Source organism: Sciurus vulgaris, assembly GCF_902686455.1.
Source record: "Sciurus vulgaris genome assembly, chromosome: 9".
Taxonomy (NCBI): domain Eukaryota; kingdom Metazoa; phylum Chordata; class Mammalia; order Rodentia; family Sciuridae; genus Sciurus; species Sciurus vulgaris.
This window is the reverse complement of record NC_136469.1, coordinates 59,469,524-59,494,487: the sequence shown is the minus strand read 5'-3', so window position 1 is coordinate 59,494,487 and position 24,964 is coordinate 59,469,524. Positions and strand designations below refer to the sequence as shown.

The 24,964-nt window shown below is 37.2% G+C and overlaps 1 long non-coding RNA gene across 2 annotated transcripts in view; it reads right to left on the bottom strand.

Moving 5' to 3' along the window:
- The window catches only part of LOC306669721, a 91,378-nt gene extending 67,369 nt beyond the window's left edge, over positions 1-24,009 (bottom strand). For both annotated transcript variants that reach the window (XR_013766213.1, XR_013766214.1), the window contains exon 1: positions 23,910-24,009. This is a non-coding gene — a long non-coding RNA (uncharacterized lncRNA). The remainder of the gene's footprint in view (positions 1-23,909) is intronic.
- Positions 24,010-24,964: the final 955 nt, after the last annotated feature.

Sequence of the window (24,964 nt, the reverse complement as noted above, 5' to 3'; positions counted from 1 at the left end):
TCCCCCCTTCCCCCATTTTAAAAAAAGATTTCCAGCCACTATATTCTGGGTTTAGGTGAACAAGGAGGAAATGAGTCAAATGAGTTGGTCTTTGAGTGTGTGTGTGTGTGTGTGTGTGTGTATGTGTGAGAGAGAAACAGAGAGAGAGAGACAGAGAGAGAGAGACAGAGATATGGGGGGAGGGAGAACACATATTTTGGTTCAATTCTAAATCAGATTGCTATGGTGCAGATTCCAATCATTTGCTTTCTAATCTATCCTCACTGACAAAACATTTAAGGGAAATTGCCTGGAAAATTTGGAACATCATTTTTTTTTTTCTTCTGTTGTTAATTCTTGTCTCTCTTTTTTATCTTCATGGACATTTTAATGGGAGACAGCAGACCAGACCATCTCATCTATATCTATGATCCTTATTAAATCTTATTTGATTTGGGGGAATTACACTAGTGTTTATAAAGACAGAAACCTCTATTAGTAAATCTAATAGAAGCACATTTCTATTTTTCACACCAAAGACCGTAAAGCAGAGATCACCTGTTTCTACAGCCTAGCCTCCGTGTCTGCAGCAGAGCCTGCGGTGCAGTGATGAGGAGAACAGGTTACCAAGTCAGCCAGACCAGGGTCTAAGTCCAGGCAACACCACTCTCTGTGACATTAGCTCAGATTTTTTCTTTTTTCCTGGTACCAGGAATTGAACCCAGGGTCACTTAACCATTAAACCACATCCCCAGACCTTTCTATTTTTTTTTATTCTGAGATGGGTCTCTCTAAGTTGCTTGGGGCCTTGCTAAATTGCTTAGGCTGCCTTGAACTTGCGATCCTCCTGCCTCAGCCTCCTGAGTACAGGCTTTAGCCTCAGTTTTCTCAAGTAAAATGGAGATAATCCTGCCTTACAGGGTTGTTGGGACAAATGCACTTGTGTTTGCCAAATCATAAATATTCCATAGATGGTAGCCACCATTGATTACTACAAGTATGATAGAAGATATTATCCTAGAATTTCTAGTGCATGTAAATTCATAAGACTTATAAACAAGATAAAGTGCTTTCAGAAAATATCTATGATAAAGACATCTGTTGTTATATGAATAATATATGATTATTTTGCCAGTACACCAGAAATAATTCTGTCTTATACAACTTACTCATATATATTAGCATGTAAACATGTTCCTAGCAGATTGTGTTGGAAATGGTTATTTATTATTTCCTTACAAAGGAGCAATTGATTCACACAGAATACATATCTAAAATAAAATTGTTAACCTGCTTTGTCTCCAGGAAGACAGTGATGTCTTTTAAGAGAACAACAACAACAAAAATCTCCCACATAGGAAAGAAAACAAAAAGTCAACAAAAATCCTAATCAACTTCGCACTATTCATGAGGAGTTTCCTCGGGCTCTGCTGAGGAGGGCAGGTCAGAATGGGAGCAGAGGGCATCAATGAAACAGCAGCAGAGGTGTGGTTCACTGTCCTTGGGTTCCAAGGTCACAAAGCTTTGTCCTGCCAAAGAAAGATAGGCTTTATTGATTGAAATCATGATTTGCATTAAAAGTGACATAATGCTGAAAATATAATATACATGTATTGTTGGTAACTTGATCACATCATTGCCAAGAAAAATCACTGACCATATTAGTTACATAGCCAGTTCTTGGTTACATAGGATTGAAGTGGAGAGGCTACTGCTTAACTAGCTATATTTGTGCTTATTCTCCTTTTTTTCCTTCCCTGCTGTTTCTTTTCAGTTTTACAGTTTGTTAACTCCCTCACCCATGGAGTTATCCCATTTCATAATTGTAATTATACTTTAAAAAATTACTTACATCAACTTGTACAAGAAAGTTTTAAGAAGAAAATTTGAAACTATAATTTTTAATCATGTTATGGTTTGAATCTTTAATATCCTTCAAAGGTCTGTATGCTAAAGGCTTTATTGACAGTCTGTGGCTCTACTGGGAGGTGGGGGAAATTTTAGGATGTGAGGCCTGTTGGGGAAAATTAGGTCACTAGGGGCATGCCCTTGAAGGGGTATTGGAACCCTAGCCTTTTCCTGTCTTTCTATTTTTCTTCCCAGTCACAATGAGATGAGCAGATTTGCTCTATCTTGTGCTTCCCACCATGATTTTCCTCCTCATCATAAGCCTAGAAGCAATGGTGCCAGTTCATCATGGACTAAAACCTGGGACTCTGAGCCAAAATAAACCATTCCTTCTCTAAGTTTATTTTTCCTCAGGTATTTTGTCACAGTGATGGAAAACTGACTAATACAAACAGGATGTTGACATATGAGGATTTCATTTGCTTGAAACTATTATCTTTATAAAAATATTAGCTTTGAGTCATACATTTAAAAAGAGAAAAAAAAGAAAGGAAAAATTTTAGCAAATGCCAGATGGTAAAATAGAAATGGGTCTTCGATTGAGGAACTGTTGGTTCAAATTAAAGATGACATATAAAGTAAGGGCATTCCTTGCCTCAGATAGAATGGAAGGAGAACTGGGTAATTCACACATGAGTTAATATAGATTCATGTCTTCAAGAAGTTCTAAAAGCCACTTGCTGGGTGTATGACTTGAGCAAGTCCTTTTTAATATCCTCAAATCAGCATGGTTTTTGTGAAGTGTGATACAACTATAAAATCCATTATACTACATAGATTATTTTAATGAGGTGTCTAAGAAGTTTAACGTTTAAAACATTACAGTAAATTAGGGCTTTGCTTAAAGAAATTAAATTCAGGGTTTCATGGAATAGACACAATTCTGTGTGAAGGGGAAAAGGCATCATATTGTAATGATAAAAGCAATTTGAATTCCAGCTCTTCCATGTCTTCTTGAGAAAGTTATTTACATGTCTTCTCCTCAGTTTTCTCTCTTATGAAACAAGAAAGATAATGATAGTACTTATTTTACAGTGTTGTCATAAGGATTAAATAAGCTAATATATGTAAAATCCTTAGCATCTAGTATATAATACATGCTGCGAAAATTCTTATTAAGTACATTTTGAGGAGAGAAAAATCAATTCTTAAGCCAATAGTCTTTATGACAGCTTTGTGTAAAAGGCTTATACTTTATACATGAGTGCTTATTATCTGAGTGTTTATTACTTTAATATGGATATCATGTGGTTTGAAGAAGAAATTAAAATTACTGTAATAAAAACTCCCACATCTAATTCACATGTAGGATTTAAAAAATAAAATGCATACTGGTGGATGGAAGTAGTGTATCCTACGGTCTTTGTATGGTTGAATCTTTGTACCAACCATAGGAGATTTGGGTTGTCACAGCAATCTGTGTGAATTTGGATGACACATCTTCCTTAAAGTTTCCAAGGCTGCCAGTAAGAAGGATGTCTTGAGGAAGTAGTCCTGGGTTCACCGCAGTAGTCCTAAAGCATTCGCACAGCATTATAAATAACTGCTTGCCGTTCTACAAGAGGAAGCTGTCAGAGTGCAATATCCAGCTCTGACTCCTGCTATGCCTGAAAAATGGCTGGGGATGGGTGAGAGACACCATTTCTGTATAGTGTTGTTATTATTAAGCTGGATTATTCCCCATTGTTTTCTCTCTGTCCCATGCTAGGGTTGATGAGATGTAAGTGGATATGATAGTCATCTCATCTAATGTTAGCTAAAGTGCAATTGGGTGCTTCATGTTGACCCTTCTGCCTCTTGTCTTTTATCATGAGAATTTCATCTCTCAGATAACAGTGACTCCTTCAGAATCGACTTGGGAATGAGATATGTGAGGCCTGCTGAGCCCAGCTGAGTTGAACGGGGCCCAGCCGGTTAGAGTCTATGAGTAACATGAGGAATAAATAGGTGTTTGCTGTAGGCTGCTGTTTGTTCTTGCAATAAAAACTGGCATATACAGCGTAACTTTGTATAGATTCCTCAACTCACCCGCTGGAGTACATGGTCTAAGTGGTTTAGGGAAATTTGTAGTGCTGAAAATCATTGTAGTATTAGTCAAACATAACTGTCCTTATCATACTCAGAATACCTTTCTGTTTTAAAGACAGTAAATCTTAGAGTTGATAAACAGGTATTAATATAGGGTCCTTTTTATTAACATTTTTGAGGGATTAATTTTGTTGTTGTTGTTGTTGTTGTTGTTGTTTGTGGTACCAGGGATTGAACCCAGGTGCACTTACCCACTGAGCCACATCCCCAGTCCTTTTTTATATTTTATTTTGAGACAGGGTCTCACTAAGTTGCTGATGACCTTGCTAAATTGCTGAGGCTGGCTTTGAAATTGCAATCCTCCTGCCTCAGCCTCCCAAGTTGCTAGGATTACAGGCATGTGCCATTGTGCCCCGCTAGGATTAGTAATTGTTTTGAGGGACAAGGATATATTATCTTTTGGCTGTTTCAAAGTACCATATCTATGTATTTTTAATTTGTTTTTTAGATATACATGGCGGTAGGGTGCATTTTGATATATTGTACATTATACATATATGGAGTATAACTTCCCATTCTTATAGCTGTACATGATATGGCATTACACTGGTCATATATTCATATATGAACATAGGAAAGTTATGTCTGATTCATTCTACTGTCTTTCCTATTCCCATCCACTCTTCCTTCCCTTCATCTTTTCTCTAATCCAATGAACTTCTATTCTCCCCCTACCCCTTATTGTGTGATAGTATTGGAGTATCAGAGAGAACATTTGGCCTTTTTTTTGGGGGTGGGGACTGGCTTATTTCACTTAGCATGATAGTCTCCAGTTCTATCCATTTACCAGCAAATGCAACAAATTTTGCAAATCTTGTTGCAAGAATTTAATTCTTCTTTATGGTTGACTAATATTCCATTGTGTATATATACCACATTTTCTTTATCTATTCATCTGTTGAAGGGCATCTAGGTTGGCTCCATAGTTTAGCTATTGTGAATTGAGCTGCTTTACACATTAATGTGGCTGTGTCACTATAGTATGCTAATTTTAAGTCCTTTGGGTAAAAACTGAGGAGTGGGATAACTGGGTCAAATGGTGGTTCCATTCCAAGTTTTCTGAGGATTCCCCATACTGCTTTCCTGAGTGATTGCACCAATTTACAGTTCATATCTATATTAATGGCACCACTCAAATAAGAATAATTTATTTGAAGTAGATGGAATGATCACAGTTTATATTTCTACAGTTTCTTTTATCTAAGTCATTCAAAGAATTCTTCAAATTCATTCACTGTTTCTTAAAATCCCACAAGTGGTGTGGTTGCTATTATTATTATTGTAATATTTGTTAATAATAATAATCATTGTGCAACATTCAGAAAGTACAAATATGGAAGTAAATGAACCAAAGTTTCAGGGCAATAAAATGTCTGTATTGTATTTAAGATGACTTGGGCAAAGTACCAATTAAATTTAAAGCAATTTCTATTGTAAATTACCATACATATCATATAGTATGATATTTGGGGTCTATAAAATTTTAGCTTTCTTTAGTGGAAATAAGCAGGGAACAGTTAAATAAATGAAGTCAAATATAAGATGAAGCATCTGTTTTTACCCCTAATATGAATATTGTGACAAATTACCTTACCTTCCATATAATTTTTTTTAGCATTCTTCCTTACATCCTATGTAAGAGTGATATATTTTCTGTAAACTTGGCTTTTAGAATTCACAATTTGACCCCTTGGTGCTCCAGATTATCTTAAAAAATTATTTATTTTTATATTATATTATAGCATAATAATTACACAGAATAGTGAGTTTCATTGTAGCATATTTGTACATGCGTGTAACATAATTTGATCAATTTCAAATTGTTATCTCCCCTTTCCCTCCATTCCTCCCTCCCCTATCCCCTTTCTCTACTTCAGGGATCTCCCTTCTGTTTCATGAGATCCTCATTCCCTCCATCCTCACCCCCCTTTTTTTCTAATCTATAGCTTCCATATATGAGAGAAAACATATTACCCTTGACTTTCTGATTTTGCTTAATATGATGTCCTCCAGTTTCATTCATTTTCCTACAAATGACATAATTTAATTCTTCTTTATGACTGAATGAAACTCCGTTGTGGATACATACCACATTTTCTTTATACATTCATCTGTGTAGAGAGGCCTAGGCTGGATCCATGACTTTGGTATTTTACATTGTGCTGCTATAAACATGGTTATGCATATATTTATATAGTATGCTGACCTTAATTCTTAGGGCTAAATACACAGGAGTTGTATAGCTAGTCATTTGGTGTTTCCATTCCTAGTTCTATGAGGAATCACCATACATACTGACTTCCTTAGTGGCTGTACTAATTCACATTCCTACCAACAGTGCATAGAGTTCCTTTTACCCCTACATCCTTGCCAGCATTTATTGCTATTTATTCTTGAAGACTGCCATCCTAACTAGAGTGAGATGATATCTCTGTGTAGTTTTGATTTGCATTTCCCTTATGGCTATTGATGTTGAATTTTTTTTTTTCATTTAATTTTTGGCTGTTGGCCATTTGTACTTTTTCTTTTCATGGTACCGGTGATTGAACCAGGAATGCTTAACAACTCAGCCACATCCCCAGCCCATTTTTTATTTTTTATTTTGAGACAGGATCTTGCTAAGTTGCTTAGGGCCTCGTTAAGTTGCTGAGGCTGGTTTTGAACTTGTGATCCTCTTGCCTCAGTCTCTTGAGCCACTGGGATTATAAGCATGCACCACTGCACCTGGCTTATACTTTCTCTTTTGAGAAGCACCTGTTCAGTTCATTTACCCATTTATTGAATAGGTTATTATTATTATTATTATTATTTTAGTGTTGAGTTTATGTATTCCTTATGGGAAGAGTTAATGGCTAAGATTTTATCTGGCAAAGATTTTCTCTCATTCTCTAGGTTTTCCTTCAGGCTGTTGTTTCCTTTGCTGTGAAGCTTTATGTTTGATGTCATTCTATTTATTGATTCTTGGTATTATTTCCTGAGCGGTAGGAGTCCTATTCAGGAAGTCATTGCCTATGCCTATTTTGGAGGTTACCCCTTTGTTCTCTTCTAGCAGTTACAAAGTTTCTGGTCATATTACTAAGTATTTGATCCATTCTGAATTGACTTTTGTACAGGGTGAGATTTAGTTTCAGTCTTTTACATATGGATATCCAGTTTTTCCAGCACCACTTATTAAATAGGCCATCTTTTCTTCTACATAAGTTTTCAGCACTTTTGTTAGGAATCAGACAATTATAGCTGTGTGGATTTGTTTATGCCTTCTATTCTGTTCCATTAACTCCTTGTCTATTTTTAAGCCAGTATGAAGTTGTTTTGTTACTATGGCTCTGTTGTATGATTTGAAGTTGGGTATCGTAATGCCTACAGCTTTACTCTTTTTGATTAGAATTGCTTTAGCTATTCTGGGTCTTTTATTCTGGGTTTTTTATTTTTTTATTCTTTAAAAGAAATTTTAGAATTTCTTTTTCTAGATCTAAGAAGAACCACTAGTATTTTGTTGGGGATTGCCTTGAATCTGTAGATCATTTTGGGCATGGCCATTTTTTAAGAAAACTTAATTCTGACTATACATGAACATGGAAGATCGTCCCATATCCTGGTGTCTTCTTTGATTCCTATTCTGAACATTTTGTAATTTCCCTTTTAGAGGTTGTTTACCTCATTGATTATATTTATTTCTAAGTGTTGTGATCTATTTTTTTGAAACTATTGTTAATGGAATTTTTTTTCTGATTTCTTTTCAGCAGATTCATCACTGAAGTATAGAAAACTTATTGATTTCATGTGTTGATTTTGTATCTGAATAATTTGCAGAATTTGTTTATCGGCTTAGAAATCTGTTGGAGATTTTGGGATCATCTAAGTATAAGATCATATCATCTGCAAACAGGCAATTCAGCTTCTTGCTTTTCCTTTTGTATTCCTTTTATTTCCTTCTCTTGCTGAACTGCTCTGGCTATAGTTTCAAGGGTCATATTGAATAGGAGTGGTGAAAGTGGGCATCATTGCCTTATTCCTGATTTTAGGGAAAATACTTTGAATTCCCCCTTCCCCCACTCAGTATGATATTGGCTCTGGGCTTGTCATATGTAGCCTTTATAATGTTAAGGCAAATTCCTTCTATCCCTAGTGTCTTCATGGTTTTAACCATTAATAGGCATTGAATTTTGTCAAAGGCTTTTTCTGCATCTATTGAGAAGATCATGTGATTTTTTTTTAGCTTGATTCTATTTATGTGGTGTATTACCTTAATAATTTGCATATGTCAAACCATCCTTGCATTTGTGAAATAAAACCAACTTTATCATAATGTTCAGTCTTCTTAATTGGTTGTTGAATTCAATTTACTGATATTTATTAAGAATTTTTGCATCTATGTTCTTCAAGGGTATTGGTCTGTTGTTTCCTTTCATTGAAATGTCCTTTTCTTTTTTTGGTATCAAGTTTATACTAGCTCCATAGAATGAGTTTGGAAGTGTTTATCAATCTTATGTTTTCAAAGAACCAATTTTTATCATTCTCTTTTTTTGTTCCTTTATTCTCTAATTAATTTCAGCTGAGACCTTTACTATTTCTTTTGTTCTACGGTTTTTTGGTTCTTGTTTCTATAAGACTTTGAAATACATCATTAAGTTATTTGCTTGAGATCTTTCTCATTTTTAAATGTAAGCATTCATAGCTATAAACTTTCCTCTTAGAAGTACCTTTGCTGTGTCCCTGAGATTTTGGTATGTAGTGTTTATAATCTTGTTTGATTCTGAGAATTTTACAATTTCTCATCTAATGTTTTTAGATGACTCAATCATCATTAAAAAATGTGTTTTCCTCAATTTCTGTGCATGTATGAAATTGTTGGAATGAGCCCAACCACTATGTATAACTATAAAACTGCAATAATAATAAAAAACTGAAAAGCAAAATGCATTTTTCAATCTTCACATTTGAATGAAGTTTCTTTAGTTTTTCTTGCTGTTGATTTCTAATTTTGATGCATTACAATCTGATAGAATGCATGGACTCACTTTAACTTTTTGTATTTGTTGAAACTTACTTTATGGCCTAAAATAGGATGTATATTGGAGAAAGTTCCACAGGTAACAAAAAGGAAAGTGTATTCAGTTGTTGCTGGATGAAATATTCTGTAAAATGTCTGTTAAATCCTTCTGATTTATAGTATTATTCAATTCAGTTGTGACTTTATTCATTTTATGACTTGATGACCTATTTGTTACTGAGAGAGATGTATTAAAATCACCAGTATTATTTTATTAAGGTCTAAGCTTTTATGTCAAAAAGTGTTTGTTTTATGTAATTGGGTGCACCAATATTTGGATCATAATTATTTACTATCATTAAAATTTCCTGTTGAAGAGAGATCTGAGATGGTGGACTAGAGGGAGGCTGCACTCCTGTGGCTCCATAACTCAGGATTCAAGCAGAGGAAATACTGTTTCTCTGCAAGGCAGAGTGCTGCCCACTAATCCCCTGCTGTTTACCCCATATGTCCACCATGATCACCCCTTGACTGCCAGCATATTGCTTGCCTTTTGAGTGTGGATCACTGATTGACCGCTGCCACTCATCCGTCATTTGCCCATTTGCCCACCTCTTGCCTGCCCATTGCCTGCCTATCACTTACCCATCGCCCACCAGCTGACATCCATTTGCTGATTGTCCACTGTTAGCCTGCAGACCACCCACAGACTGCCAGCAGATCACCTGCTGTTGCTTGGAAATCCATTGTCACAGTACCCACACGTTTGGTTACACTGAGCTGCCGCCATCTTGGGACACCCACTAGGGTCTGCAGGTTTGCTGCTGTGACTGCCACCATCCTGGGGCATGGCCACCTTGGTCTGGGTACTCAGGCCAGGGCCTGGAGACGTATTGGGGTACCTGCAGGTCTGGTTGTACCTGAGGTCTTTCTGCTCTGTGTGGTAGTGGCTGCCATCTGGCGACCTCTTTGAAGTGTCGCTTCTTTGTGTGAGCATATCCCTGGTGGTCTCTCTGCAAGTTGAAAGAACATTGAAACCTTGGGACTGCAGCAAGCCAGACAGGGCCTGGTGAAGTTGAAGCACAGGTCCATCAGATTACAGCTGCGTTTGTATGGACCAGTCTGGGTCAGTAAAGAGGCAGCAATTATAAAAAGGAATCAAGTAGAAATCCTCAAAATGAAGGAAACAATAAACCAAATTAAAAATTCAATGGAAGGTATCACCAACAGACTAGACCACTTGGAAGATAGAACCTCAGACAATGAGGACAAAATATATTCTCTTGAAAATAAAGTTGACTGTACAGAGAAGATGGTAAGAAACAATGAACAGAATTTCCAAGAACTATGGGATAACATGAAAAGACCAAATTTAAGATTTATCAGAATATAATAAATACAAGTTGTGGAGATACAAACCAAATGAATGCACAATCTTTTCGATGTCATAATATCAGAAAACTTCCCAAATCTAAAGAATGAAATGGAAAATCAACTACAAGAGGCTTATAGGACCCCAAATGTACAAAATTACGGGAGACCCACGCCAAGGCACATTATAATGAGAATGACTAACATACAGAATGAGGATAAAATTTTAAAGGCTGTGAGAGAAATGTATCCGATTACATGTAGAGGGAAACCAATTCAGATCTTAGCTTATTTCTCAACTGAGACCCTCAATGCCAGGAGGTCCTGGAACAACATATGTCAAGATCTGAAAGAAAATGGATGCCAACCAAGAATTTTATATGCAGCAAAATTAAACTTCAGATTTGAAGGTGAAATAAAAACCTTCCATGATAAACAAAAGTTAAAAGAATTCACAACTAGAAAGGCTACACTGTAGAACATTCTCAGAAAAATATTCTATGAGGAGGAAATTGAAAAGAAAATAAACCATCCAAGGGAGGAACTACACTAAAGGAAAAGTCAATCAAAGGAGAAACTAAGTCCAGTTAAAAACCAAAAATAAACCAAAATGACAGGGAGTACAAATCATATCTCAATAATAATCCTGAATGTTAGTGACCTAAACTCATCAATCAAAAGACAGAGTGGCAGATTGGATTAAACAAAGACCCAACAATATGTTGTCTTCAAGATACTCATCTCCTAGGAAAAGAAATCCACAGACTGAAGATGAAAGGTTGGGAAAAAACATATCACTCACATGGACTGCATAAACAAGCAGGAGTATCTATCCTCATGTCAGACAAAGTGGACTTCACACCAAAGTTAGTAAGAAGGGATAAAGAAGGACATTTCATACTGCTTAAAGAAATCATACACCAACAAGACATAACAGTTGTAAATATATATGCCCCAAACAATGGAGCATCTACGTACATCAAACAAACCCTTCTCTATTTCAAGAAGCAAACGGACCATGACACAATAATATTGGGTAACTTTAACACCTCTCTTACCACTGGGTAGCTCTTCCAAAAAAACTAAACAAAGAAATTGTAGAATTAAATAATACAGTCAATGATTTAGACTTAATGGACATATATAGAGTATTTCATCCATTATTAGGTGACTACACTTTCTTTTCAGCAGTACATGGATCCTTCTCTAAAATAGACCATATGCTATGCCACAAAGCAGCTGGTGATGTATCTGGATCTCAGGTCCCTACTGAGAATTCTACTGGTAGGGTGGGATAACCAACAGCAGTTCCTGCACCTCCCACCACCCACAACTCTGATTTTTCAAGGCTTTATCCCCAAATGTAATCATGCCTGTTTCTTCAGTTTCCCAACCCTCTTCAAATGATTATAAAAGCCACCAGACTCAAAGGGAAAGTGAGTTGCCCTATTATTCTTCTCTGACCTGATTCCTCCTGGATATCATCTCTCCTGGATATCAAAATGTGCCTATTTTATTCATTTTCTCCTGCATGCAACCTAGGCCACATGGTAGGTTTGTCACCAGCTGGGAAGTATGGCAGTATTTGCTATGATCTTCTGGGTTCCCACAGCAGCAAGCTCCAGCATGACTTCCACAAGATGGCTCCCTGCCTCAACTCTCCATGTACAAATTGAGAAACATGGAATGCTTTTCAACCATCAGATTGTTGTGTAGCCTCTGAGTCAGCCAAGTTTAGAATGCTTTCTACTTTCCAGGTATTTCCATGCCAAATTGTACCCTGTGGTTTTGTGTGTGTGTGTGCGTGTGTGTGTGTGTGTGTGTGTGTGTGTGTGTGTTACCCACTCCTCTCTGTGGTGATTTAGTCCTGCTACTGGCTTGATGACCATGTACTCTTTCTTAGCCTTCTTTCAAAACCCAGAATATCTGGGTCCGAGTCTCTGTCCAATATTGAATTTCAGTGAATTCCCTCAAATACCCATTTCGTTGAGAAGAAATATTCCCGCTACTTTAATTTCAAGTTATAGGAGACTGAAAACTGTGGCCTTTCTCTAGTCTGCCATATGTGTCCCCTATGTTACCTTCAAGATATAAGGAGAAAAATAATGGAATTGTTTCTTTCCCAATTGAATCAATCAATCTCATTTTTCTCCCTCTTCAATCAAGCCAAAAGCTTTAATTTGCATATTTCTTTTTATTTCCTCCAAAGTTGCCATTGTGATTCTCAGTTGTCAAAAAGGCATTGCAGAGAGTGGTTAGAGTGGGGTTTTCGTGCTATTGGGTTCATGAAAGCTATTAATCTCTCAGTATATTCATCTGAAAAATGGGGATAGGGATACCTTCCACTATTTTCTATCCTTGGTCCCATTATTTTGATACTTTTTCTTTTCCTTTTTACCATTTATTTATTTTGCTTACTAAAATTCAAACCCAGGACCTCATGCATGCTAGGCAAGCATTGTTCTACTGAGCTGTAACCTCAGCCTAGACACTTGGCTCTTTCTATACACAATCTTGGGATCTTGCTGAGACACTTTAAGCTGTTAAGCGTTCTCTTCCTTTTATCTACTATAGTTTAATAGATATGAAGTCATACTACACATGTTTCCTTTGTCTGGCACATATAATTTTCTGCTTTTAAGTTTATAAACCAATCATCTATTTTCAGTAGTTTCTCAATCTAAAGTTTAATTATTACAAAGAACTTTTGTTAGGAAAGTCAGGTAATGTCTCCTGGAGAGGCGAAAATTGCTCCAGAAACTATTTTATATCAGAGTGTGCATTTTTCATCCTGATACCAATGGAAGAGCTATTAACATGTTCTGTAGTTTGGATTTTGAATGTCCCCAAAGGACCAGGTGTTAAAGACTTGTTTGACAATCTGATGCTATTAGGATGTAGCTTGAGGAGCTGGGAAATTAGGTTATTGGGGGTGTGTCCTTGAGGGAAATATTGAGATTCTGAGTTCTTCCTCTTTCTTTTTGCTTCCTGGTTGTCATAGGTAAATGGGACTCTTCAGTCATGTGTTCCCACCATGACATAGTGCCTTACCACAGGCCCCAAGCAACAGGGTCAAATAATCATAGGCTGAAGTCTCTGAAACCACAAACGAAAATTAACCTTCCTAATTAAGAATTGACTTATTCCCAGTATCTTTTTTTTTTTAAATCGAGATGGAAACCTGACTAACACAATATAAAAATTTGATTTAGTTTCAGGTACATTTTCTATAATATTCAGGTAGTTTTAAAGTGCCTGCTTATTTTGAACATTGACAAATATTGGTTGAATTGGAACAAATGCTTTTTTTCTCATTTAAAGAAGACATTTTAATCCTTTCATTGATTGTAATTTTCAGAAGAATTTCTTTGTGTTAAGTACATGATTCACTTATAAAACACTTGATACAAGAGAACAATGGTTTTTCTTTGTTATTACTGTACAGAGCTCCAGATATTTCTATGGAAGTAGGCTTATTTACCATGAATTTCATTTCTTTATAGCCTTAGTTACGTTTTTCCCTGCTTGCTTTCTCAAGTTTTGAGACAGACATGTTAAAATCTTTCATGGTAATTGTGGTTGTGATCAAACTTATTCATCAATATTCTTTTCATTTTCATTCATTGGAGATTTCAGAAACTGTTCATGGCCACCTGTCTTTATTCTTGATGATTTCATCAGTCATGTAGATGGTCCATTTAACATTCTTGTCCCTTAATGCTTTTTTATTCCACCTTTCTTCAGGCACCCTCTACCATACCTAGATCTTTTATTATCAATGATTTAAAAACTGTCAGAACCAATAACCAAGATGATTTCAAACATTCCATATTGTGTCTGCTATCAACTCCTTTCTTTCCAGTTGGCTTTCCATTTCAACACCATGTCCAATCCACAAATCCCACCATTCTCTCTATCCTCCTCTGTTTTCTGTTTTCTATTTATCTAGCATAAAGTCTATGATCATTCCTGGGCCTCTGTATAATCACTCTTCCACATAAACCCTCACTCCCTGGCTCCATTCTCCCTCCACTCTATGCTGCTTATAAGAGGGAGATCCAAGATGGCGGACTAGAGGGAGGCTGCGTTCCTTGCCACTCCATAATGCCGGTTTCAAGCAGAGGATATCTGTTTCTTGGTGAGGCAGTTTTTGCTGCTTATTGATACCCTGCTGTTTACCCATTTGTCTGCTGTGATGACCTGCAGTCTGCCAGCATATCCACGCCTCTTTTGAGAGCAGATTGCTCACTGTCAGGCGTCTATCATCCGCCATTTGCCTGCCTCTTGCCTGTCCATCGCCTGCCTTACTCCTATCCATCACCCAACACACGAGGTTCACCTCCCAATTGTCCGACAACAGTCAGCAAACTGATCACCAACCTCCAGTGGAGCACCAGCTGCCTGCTGCTGCCTGGAAGTTCACTGTTACAGTACCTGCAGGTTTGATTACATGTGTCTGCAGCCATTTTGAGACAACAGTCAGGCCCCTTAGGACCCCTGGCCGAACTGACTGAACCCCATCTCCAGAATTCCTCAGCCCCACCGATCATTCCCTGCCTCTGGGGCCGTCACATTGACTGACTGCTCCCTGCCACCAGGACCCCCAGACCAACTGACTGTGCCCTATCACCAGGATCCCAGACCGACTGATTGCACCCAGCCTCCAGGATCCCACAACCACACCAAACACACCGGACCTCCAGGACCCCTGCTGGACCAAGTGCATTCCGTCTCCAGGACCTCCAGCTGACCACATCCACCCCTGAGCTGCAGCTCCCCATTTGCCAACACATTTGGAAGCCAGAGTGGCCATCTTGGGTAATCCTGGAAGCCATAGCTCTGATCTTTGGGTGGGGAAAATCCCATCCTGTGACACCTGCTGGAGGCTTGAAGCTCATTGTCAGGTACCTCTCATGCATCAGGCTACTGAACACTGGGAGGTTTCATTAGTATATGACTGTTATACAGTAGATTTTCTTTTTTCTCCTTTTTAAAAAAATTTAAGTTTTTTATTTCTTTACTTTTCTTGCTTTCTTTTCCTTTTGTTTACCTGTTCCCTCAGAGTCTCTTTCCCTTTTTTGCATGCTAACATCCGATTTCTTTTGATTACACTCTCACCCTTTCTATTTTCTAGAACTTCTGTATATTCTTTTCTTATCCCATTAACAGCCACATTCTACATCCCTATGCTGCTTATAAAACTCCCACACTGGTTACAAGCTACTCTCGATCTACTCCATGCCTACATGTGCGCATAGAAACTTAAGCTGGAGAAAAATACAAAATAAATCTGGCCATTTCTACCTTTTATTTACAACCACATCAGGAACATTATCTGTCAGTCCTACCACACTCCCACTTTCAGTCACTTTCCCATTTGTTTAGAAAACTATTTTGCATTTTCCCCTTTGCAGTTTCCTGCTTGTGGAAATTTGGTTCCTCCTTCCCATTTCCTCACTTCTATTTCATTGTAAATATAGAATTTGCCAGAAGATAATGTCAGCTTCTCCCACCTCCCATTTATTCCCTTGCATCTGCATCTATATGCTCTCCCTGTCATTTTCTTATAATGATAATGTCTTGCTTCTGTCTAGGACCAAGACCTTTGCCCAAAGTATTCAATCCTTTGGCCATTTTTCTATCCATGTAATTAACTCTAGCACTTATTCTTTCTCTACCCTTTCCTCTTGTATCATCAATATTCTCCTCTCTACTGGGTCATTCCCCTCAACATATATAAAACTCCCAGAAACACATGGACCTTTTGTAGATCCCACACACTACCAAAGGTGCTAAACGATTTCTTTTTTCTTTAAGTACTCATTATGCCTGATTCTTTCTTGAATTCACTCCACTTAGGTTTCGACCTTCCAGACCATCAAAACTATTCTTTTCAAAGTTACTGATGACTTGCATATTTCCAAATCCAGGGATCAGTTTTTAAACCTCATCTTCTACTACTAAGCAGAATTTCTGTAGATCTGATGGTTTCTTCTTTGAAATTCTTCACTTAGCTTTGTGACACCTCACCTTCCTGGTTTTCCTTTTAGCTATCTGCCTGCCCTTATTTGATCTCCTTGATGACACCTCTCCTCATTCCTGTGTCTGGAGAGCCCCAGGGATCAGAAGGAGGTCAGCATCTTTTCTCCATAGACCAGCTTTTTCTGATTTTTCTCAACCAAGTGTTTTACGTCTTACATGCTGACAAGTCCCAAGGTAGCCTCTCCAGTCTTGGTTTATCTTCCAAGTGACAGCATGATATTCTACTTTCCACTTAAAATTACCTCTTAAGTGTCTAATAGAAATTTCAACAGAACTCTTGACCTTTTTTTTTCTGTTCATCTGCTGCTTTCTCACTCATTCTCATTGCTGTGACAAAAACCTGATCTTCAATTCCTCTCTTTCCTCATGTCCTCCATCAAGCCCTCACCTTTAAAACACATCTTGAATTCAGCCATTTCTGAACACCTTCACGCTTCCATCAATTTGATTCATCTTTCAAAGAGCCATCTTTTTGTTTCATTGATGTTTTCACTTGTTTTTCTATTTTAGTGTCACTGACTTCCTACCTTTATCATATGCACTCTTCTCTTTTGGCTTATTTTGGTCTTCTTTTCCTCAGTTCTTAAGGTAGAGGTTCTGGTCATTGATTTGGGAGCTTTGCTCTTTTCTAATGCATGCATCTAGTGCTCTGCTTTAGTTATGTCCCAAACTTTGATATCTTAACATTTTCGTTCTGTTCAGCATATTTTTAAATTTCTCCTCAGATTTTCAGTTTGATCCATGCACTATTTAAAAGTGTGTTACTTAATTTCCAAATGTTTGGAGATTTTTGTTGTTATTTTTCTCCTACTTATTTCTATTGTGGTTATTGAATAAACTGTAGTATTTAAAATCTTGATGTTTGTGTGTGTGTGCACACTCAGGATTGAACTTGGACATCACACATGTTAGACAAGCTTCCCATCACTGAGTTATATTCCCAGGTGCCCTCCCCCCACCTTTTAAATTTTAAGATACGATCTTATTAAATTACTCGGGCTGACCTTGAACTTGAGTATCCTGCCTCAGCATTTGAGTCACTGAGATTATAGACCACAATGTCCTACTCAATTCCTTTATTTTTTCATTATTTTTTTTAGGGCTCAAAATCTAGTGTATCTTAGTAAATATTCTGTGGGCACTTATTTTTCAAAAATGCCCACTAAAAATGTCAAAAATTATTCTTAAGTATTTCATACCTAATTGTAAACTTTCAGAAGTCTTTTTTTTTTTTTTTTTTTTAGTTTTCTTTCTTCTACATTTTTTTATTGGCACATTATAGTTGTACATAATGATGGGATTTGTTGTTATATTCGTACATGCACACAAAATAACAATATATCATTTGGCCAATAGCACTCCCCAACAGAAGTCCTGCTTTACACTTTTTAAACTGAACACAATTTTGCATAATGTCTTAATGTTACTTTTTATACTTGAAATAAACATTTTTAAACATAATATTTATATTTTTAAAACAACATTAAAAATTACTTTGATAAGTCTATAGTGCTTTTGATAGTATTTCTTTGTACAGTTTTCTTTCTTTTTTTTGGCAGCACTGGGGATTTGAACCCAGGGCCTTGTATTTGCGAGGCAAGCACTCTACCAACTGAGCTATATCCCCAGACCCACAGTCTTCTTAATGATTGTCCTAGGTACTGTATCACATATAGATACAAATTTTGTATCTATTACACACACACACACACACACACACACACACACACACACACACACACGGAGCTACATGCTTTAAAATACATTGTTTCTGAAAAACATGAGTGTTGAGTTTGGAGAAAAATTATGTTTCCAACATGCTGTGAGGCTTTAGGGATTGGCAGGTATGAAGTCATGCTGAGTGGGGGGACTTTTGTCCTTAGTGTGGATGATCTTAAAATGTCTCGATATTCACGGGGCAGATCTAGGGCGAGTTTTCTGCTGGAGATGCTTGTACTCATACCCACTGCTTTGCTTTATAGTGTCATAAAAGGATCATTTTTGTAAGTAGTTCTTCCAGTCTCCCCTCCTTTCCATTATTATAGAGAACTTGGTCAGTTTTGTAATTCCAAGTGGGATTTTAAACAAAAATCATCCCGACTCTGTTGGAGAATGTCTATACTACTATTTAACCTTGGCCCTCAAAGATTATCAGAATAAATATGATATAATCAGATAGAATGCTTGTGTTATCACTAGACAAAGTTTTATGTAGCTTTCTTCTACCTCAAGGTCAGTTTTTGGTCTGTGCTTTGCTCATCTTCCTAAGGGAACACTGGAGAATATTCTGGGAGCATAGCATCTCTGGATTATGACTTACTTAACATTCCAGTTCCAGTTCAAATGATGGTACTCCTGACTGCATTTATTTCTCTCTCATAGACAATCCTGTCTGACTTCTTCCTCTGACTACATGCAACCAATGCTCTATTTATCTCATCTAAGTTCAGGAAATCTATATTTATTAGTCCCCTACTGCCTGAGGGTCTTAAATTTGGATTACTCTCATATTCTACCCAGCAACATTTCCTTTGGTGATAGTTCTTACAAAATCTTCTCCAGCAAGTTCTTCACTAACTCTCACCCCAGTGCAAGTCAGTAGGCCCACAAAACACAGTGATCCCAATTTTAAACTCTTGAGGTACTGTATAGTAAGAGGAAGTATTGTATAGAATATGTTCTACATCCAGATCAAGTCCCAATCCTGCCTTTGTTTCTTATTGGGCAAATCAATTTGCCTCTATGTGCCTCAGTTTCCTCATTTATTGAATAGAGATAAAAGGATACTTAGTTCATAGGCTTGTCTTTAAAAATGAAGTAAATGATGCATGTAAAATCTGTAGAATACTTCCTGAACATAGCAAGTGTTCAATAAATATTAGTTGGGGCTGGGGATATAGCTCAGTTGGTAGAATGCTTGTTTTGCAAGCACAAGGCCCTGGGTTCAAATCCCCAGCACCACAAAATAAATAAATAAGTGAATAAATAAATGTTAGTTATTATTTTAATATTATTATGACTTTTGCCTGATAGAGTAAACTAATATTGTCTGATGCAGGTTGAATTATGCCACAGGAGCAGGGGTTTTCACACCTCAACTGTTAGGTTTCTTTGGATCAGGTTAGATCTCAGTTAGCTCCACCCTTGAAACAGAGTCTTCTTCTGGGTCTCTGCCAGCTGTGGGCTGAAGGAAAAGGCTGTAATCAGTGGATCCTCCTTGTTTGCTTTTATTGGGTTCAAATATTATTTGGGTACAAGAAACTAGGATGGGAAGGGACAGGGCCAATATAAAGGCTCTAGGACATAGATGTATAGTCACCCTGAAAGATTGATCTGAGTGTAATGTTTACACCAACTCATTTCAGGATGAATCCTTATATTGAATGATAGAACATGGAAGAAATCTGGAGGAAATTAATCCATTTACTTGAACTCATGTTGTACTACTTAAACTCTTTTCTTAAAACCATTCACAATGGGCCAGGCTTGATGGCACACACCTGTAATCCCTGTGGCTCAGGAGTCTGAGGCAGGAGGATCAAGAGATCAAAGCCAGTCTCAGTAAAAGCAAGGTGCTAGGCAACTCAGTGAGACCCTATCTGTAAACAGAATACAAAATAGGGCTAGGGATGTGGCTCAGTGTTTGAGTGCCTGAGTTGATTCCTGGTACCCGCCCCCCCCCCCCCCCCCCCCCAAATATTCACAATGGTTAATCCAACTTAGACAAAGCCTGTCATTTTTGTTCCTTAGTATTGCTCTCCAGGGCTCATCTGCCCTCATGCCCTTGTGGAATGTTCCTTTTAATAAAGAAAACCATGGCAAAGTGGGGAGAGAGGGTCATACAGCTGTGAACAAAAGGAAGAACAATGTGCATTCTTAACTCTTTTTTTGGTACTGGGGGTTGAACCCAGGGGCACTTTACCACTGAACTACATCCCAGTCCATTTTATTTTTTATTTTAAGACAGGGTCTCACTAAGTTTGCTCTAAGTTGTCCTTGAACTTGGGATCCTTCTGCCTCAACCTCCCAAATATTTGAGTTTATAGGCATGCAAAATTGTACCGAGTCATTCTTACTCTATTGGTGACATCTAGAATATGGTGATTTATTAAAACTTTGCCTCCCATGTGTAAAATGATGGAGTATTTTCTTATGTCATCACCCCTAACCCAGTTGCTGATACTCTAAAATCTCCTCATTTTTTTCTAGACAAATATGTCATTCATCCTAATATCCTTTTTGGGGGAAGGGTTCTGAGGATTGAACTCAGGGGCACTTGAACACTGAGCCACATCCACAGTCCTATTTTGTATTTTATTTAGAGACAGAATCTCACTGAGTTGTTTAGCACCTCGCTTTTTCTGAGGCTGGCATGAACTCATGATCTACCTTAGCCTCCTGAGCCACTGGGATTACAGGTGTGTGCCACTGAGCCTGGACTAATATCCTTTTTGACAATGGCAGTTGGGTAGCTAACATACCTGGCCAGAATAATAGAGTTATATAAAATAAAAATCAGAAAAGTCCAACAGAGGCTTTTTATCCCATACAAATCTTACTATAAAATTATTATTATGAAAAAACTCCCATGTAATACATCAGTATGGGAAAGTCTGAGTACAACATTAAAATCCAATATGAGAGGAAATTTCATGATGTAGTTATTTATAGTATTTATTTAGTGAGGAAGATCATATAAAGTCAGGTTTACTGGACATTAATGTTTGCTTAACAGATTTAGAAAATGAGTTCAATTTTCTCAAATTTTAGGGAAATTGCTGACTGGGTTAGTAATTCTTTTACATATTTTGAAACTGATAAAAAACAAACTCCATTTAAATTAAGATATGGTGAGGATTTCATGCCCCTGCTTTGATAAGTAGTTTCCCTTCCTTGTGAATTTATCAACTTTTTTGTCTGCTTATGCCCTAAATATTCACTCATTCATTTATTCATGTTCTCCTTTACTCATTATTTATTAAGTAACTTGTATATACTAAGAATTGTTCTAAAATCTGGGGAGATATTGGTGACAAAATAGGCAAATTTTCTGCCCTTGTGGAATGTTCCTTTTAATAAGGAAAACCAACAATATTTTTAAAAATAAGCAAGTAAATGCGTAAAATAATGCCAGTTTATGAAAAGTAATACAAAGAAAAATAAAACTGAAAACCTAGGGTGCAATCAATCTCCTTATTAAAGAGTGAAAGGGATCTTTCATTCTAAGCTGTCTTGTTATTAGATAACATTTGAAAGGTATTCCAGCTATCATCTTGATAAATCGCAAGCCTTGGGTATTATAAGATAACGGCTCTGTGACAGGGTACCTAGACTGGCCGTGAAAGAATTTCCTGGAGGGCATCATTAAAAATACAGATTCCTGGGTCCTGTTAGATGCTTAAACCACAGTTTTGGGAAATGAGGCCTGAGCATGTATGGCCCTGAGCAGGTTCCCTGGGCAACTGGATGTGCAGCCAGCTTGGTAATTACTGCAGCTGCATAAGGAACAAAAGGACTTTGGGCACACTATTCTCTTTATTACTATGCAGGCCTGTTAGGAGCAGTATAACATAGTCTGGGCTTTTGCTAACCTTCCCTCATCCTTAGTCTCTGTAGACAGGAAAAGGTGAGAAGACTGAACTTCATGACCTTGATCTGGAGCCTCAGTCACCAACCTTCCTGCAGCATCTTGTATTATTTTGAGGGTCAAAATGAGGCAGGACTCTTTTTTCCTCTTGCACTGGGGGCACTTAACCACTGAGCCACACCCCCAGACCTTTAAATTTAAAAATTTTGAGACATGGTCTTGTTAAATTGCTTAGGGCCTCCCTGAGTTGCTGAGGCTGGCTTTGAACCTGCCTCAGCCTCCTGAGTGCCTGGGATTACAGGTGGGCACCACCATACCCAACCAGGACTAAGTCTTGGTGGATCAGGTAGCAACTTATACTGGGCATCACAGTGATGTGTTTCGTTCTTACAATCATTTTAAGTGAACATGCAATGATTTTAGTTTAAGATGAGCTTGTATCTGTGCCCTATGCTACAGAGAATGAATGATTATCATTCTTTTATATATGTGACATAGTTTTATTGTTAATAACTAATTGGTATGAATAGACAAGTTTTTAAAAGAACAGGAAATAATAGTTTTGATTGATATCCTTCAATGATTGACAGCACTCTGCAATCATTCTGCATGTAACAGTAACCTAGTTAAACATAGCGAATTACTTACAATCAGCAAACCTTTGAAGATGTGTTGGGAATTTTCATTGCTCAAATTAAAGGACCTGTGAAGGATCTAATGATTGTGATTATGCCTGTGGCAGTGTTTTGCAAACCCCACCATCATATTGATAAATCATCTCAGGAGCTTAAAAAAATCTGAGATTCTAGCCTCATCTCCAGATGTTCTGAATTAATCACTCTGAGATGGGGTCTAGGATTGCAATTTTTTAAAAAAGCATCATAGGTGATCCAATGTTGGACCACATAAAGAGTTATTGTTCTGTGGCTTAGGAATTTGACGCCTTGGTCTTTCTGTGTCCTCATACAGGAGCAGACCTCATCTGTTCTTATACCCATCCGCTTTTCCATTAGCCAAACACAGGCCACATAGACCATACCCAGTGCTTTTCAGGGAGTGAGTGCTTGATCTTATGAGTATTTGATACCCATAAGAAGTTAACTTTAAAGAATTTTAAAAACAGTTCAATAAAACCTCATGGGGTTTTAGGTAAGGAAGAAAGAATCACAAGTGGTACAACTACTATCCACTGGGCATAATTATTAACCGCAAGAAGAATAACCTTTTAGTTTTGGGGAACTCTCTTGCCCATGATTTATACTGTACTATTTTTAAATGTTAATATGCAGCCATCCCTCAATATCCAAGGGTGATGGATTCCAGGACCTCTATGGATTCCAAAATCTGTAGATGCTTAGATCCTTTATATAAAATGCAGTGGTATTTGCATATCACTTGAGCACATCCTCCCAGATAATTTAAATTATCTCTCAATTATTTATATCATGTAATACGATGTAAATGCTATGTAAATACTTGTATGCTGTATTACTTAAGGAAAAACAACAAGAAGAAATCTGTACTTGTTCAGTACAGATGCAATTTTCATTCCTGATTGTTTTTGAGTTTCTGTTAGTTAATCTGCAGATGCAGAACCTTCCGATAAGGAGGGATGACTGTATATACACAGATTTTTCTGCCGCTATGTTTAGAGTATGAGATTTTGAAAGAAGAGGCTGCCTTTTATGTCTCTATTTTTTATTCCTCTTGTATTCCCCCAGAGTACAAATGGTACCAAGAATCTAGAAGGTGTTTGATAAATACATTTAAAAGAAAGGATAAATGAACAAATGACCATTTGATCCTTGTATCTCGGGTGATTGAAAGCTAAGTGCATCTCCTTGAAATTATAAATATTCTAGAAAAATGTAGTAAGGATTTAAGTTCAAAACTAAAAGCAGATATGGTAAGCTGTACTAAATAAGCAAACAAAATAAATACCACTCATGGTATTCCTCCATTTATAGTTCAGGCCTTTGTCTTCCTTCTTCTTAATACTCTATATTCCAAACTTACAGCAAGTCCACAGCTAAAAAAGAATCTGTATGTGCTTAGCAGAAGGGGTGTTGGATGGTAATTTATCAGTTTCTTTTCTATATTGGTGGCTGAAACTTATGGCTCTCAGCACTTCCCAGTTGCTGGTGATTGATGGGTTTGTTTACTACTTCTCCCTTTGGTCTGGAGGGAGATACTGAGTGGGGTTTCTGCCAGCACTCTGGAAGGTTTGGCTCAGTCCCAGAGCCAAGATCTCTACAGCCCAAGCTGTGTTTATGCCACGGAAGCCCTTGGGCTTTTTTGGATTTTAATCACTTTCTGAACAGATGCATTTCTGTTAGGATGAACAAGGTATTGAAACTTGCACTCTACTCATTAAAATCTAAACTCGGTTTGGGAAAAAGACAGTGTTCATTTTTGCTTCCAACAGATAAATAAAAAGAAAAAAAAAAAGTTGTTTCTTTCAATCTGATTTCACAGTTGCTTTTGTGACCAAAATTAAAGTGACTACTAAACTGTAATCTCAAATTATCAATAAACCCTATTCAGTTGAACAAGAAGAAGAGTTAAGTGAAAACAAATAGTTAAAATAATAATGAATCCCCGGTGCACAGCAAGACGTATATGGTAGCTTGCTGTTTGCTGTCTTTAAGAAAATGAAATGTGTGTATGCATGAGTAATTATGCTTTACACACAAAGCACATGTGCTTACTTTTTTTATCCGACAAGGTCCAGAGTGGGTTAGTTAATTGCAGACATTGGCTTTCACACAAAAACAGGAGTTACTTTTAATTTCATAGCACTATTCTATGAAGATGGAAGATGGGAAATTAAGCCAAAATTAATAAAAGAAATTTTTGTAGCTTTTGATTGCCAGAAAACATCGTCTACACAGTCTGATAATTGACTCATATTGCTTTGTACGCCTGGCAATCTCTCTCTCCCATTTATTTCTCCACTGTTGTTTATTGTCTTCTCTGAAAAGCCCATGGAAACCAGA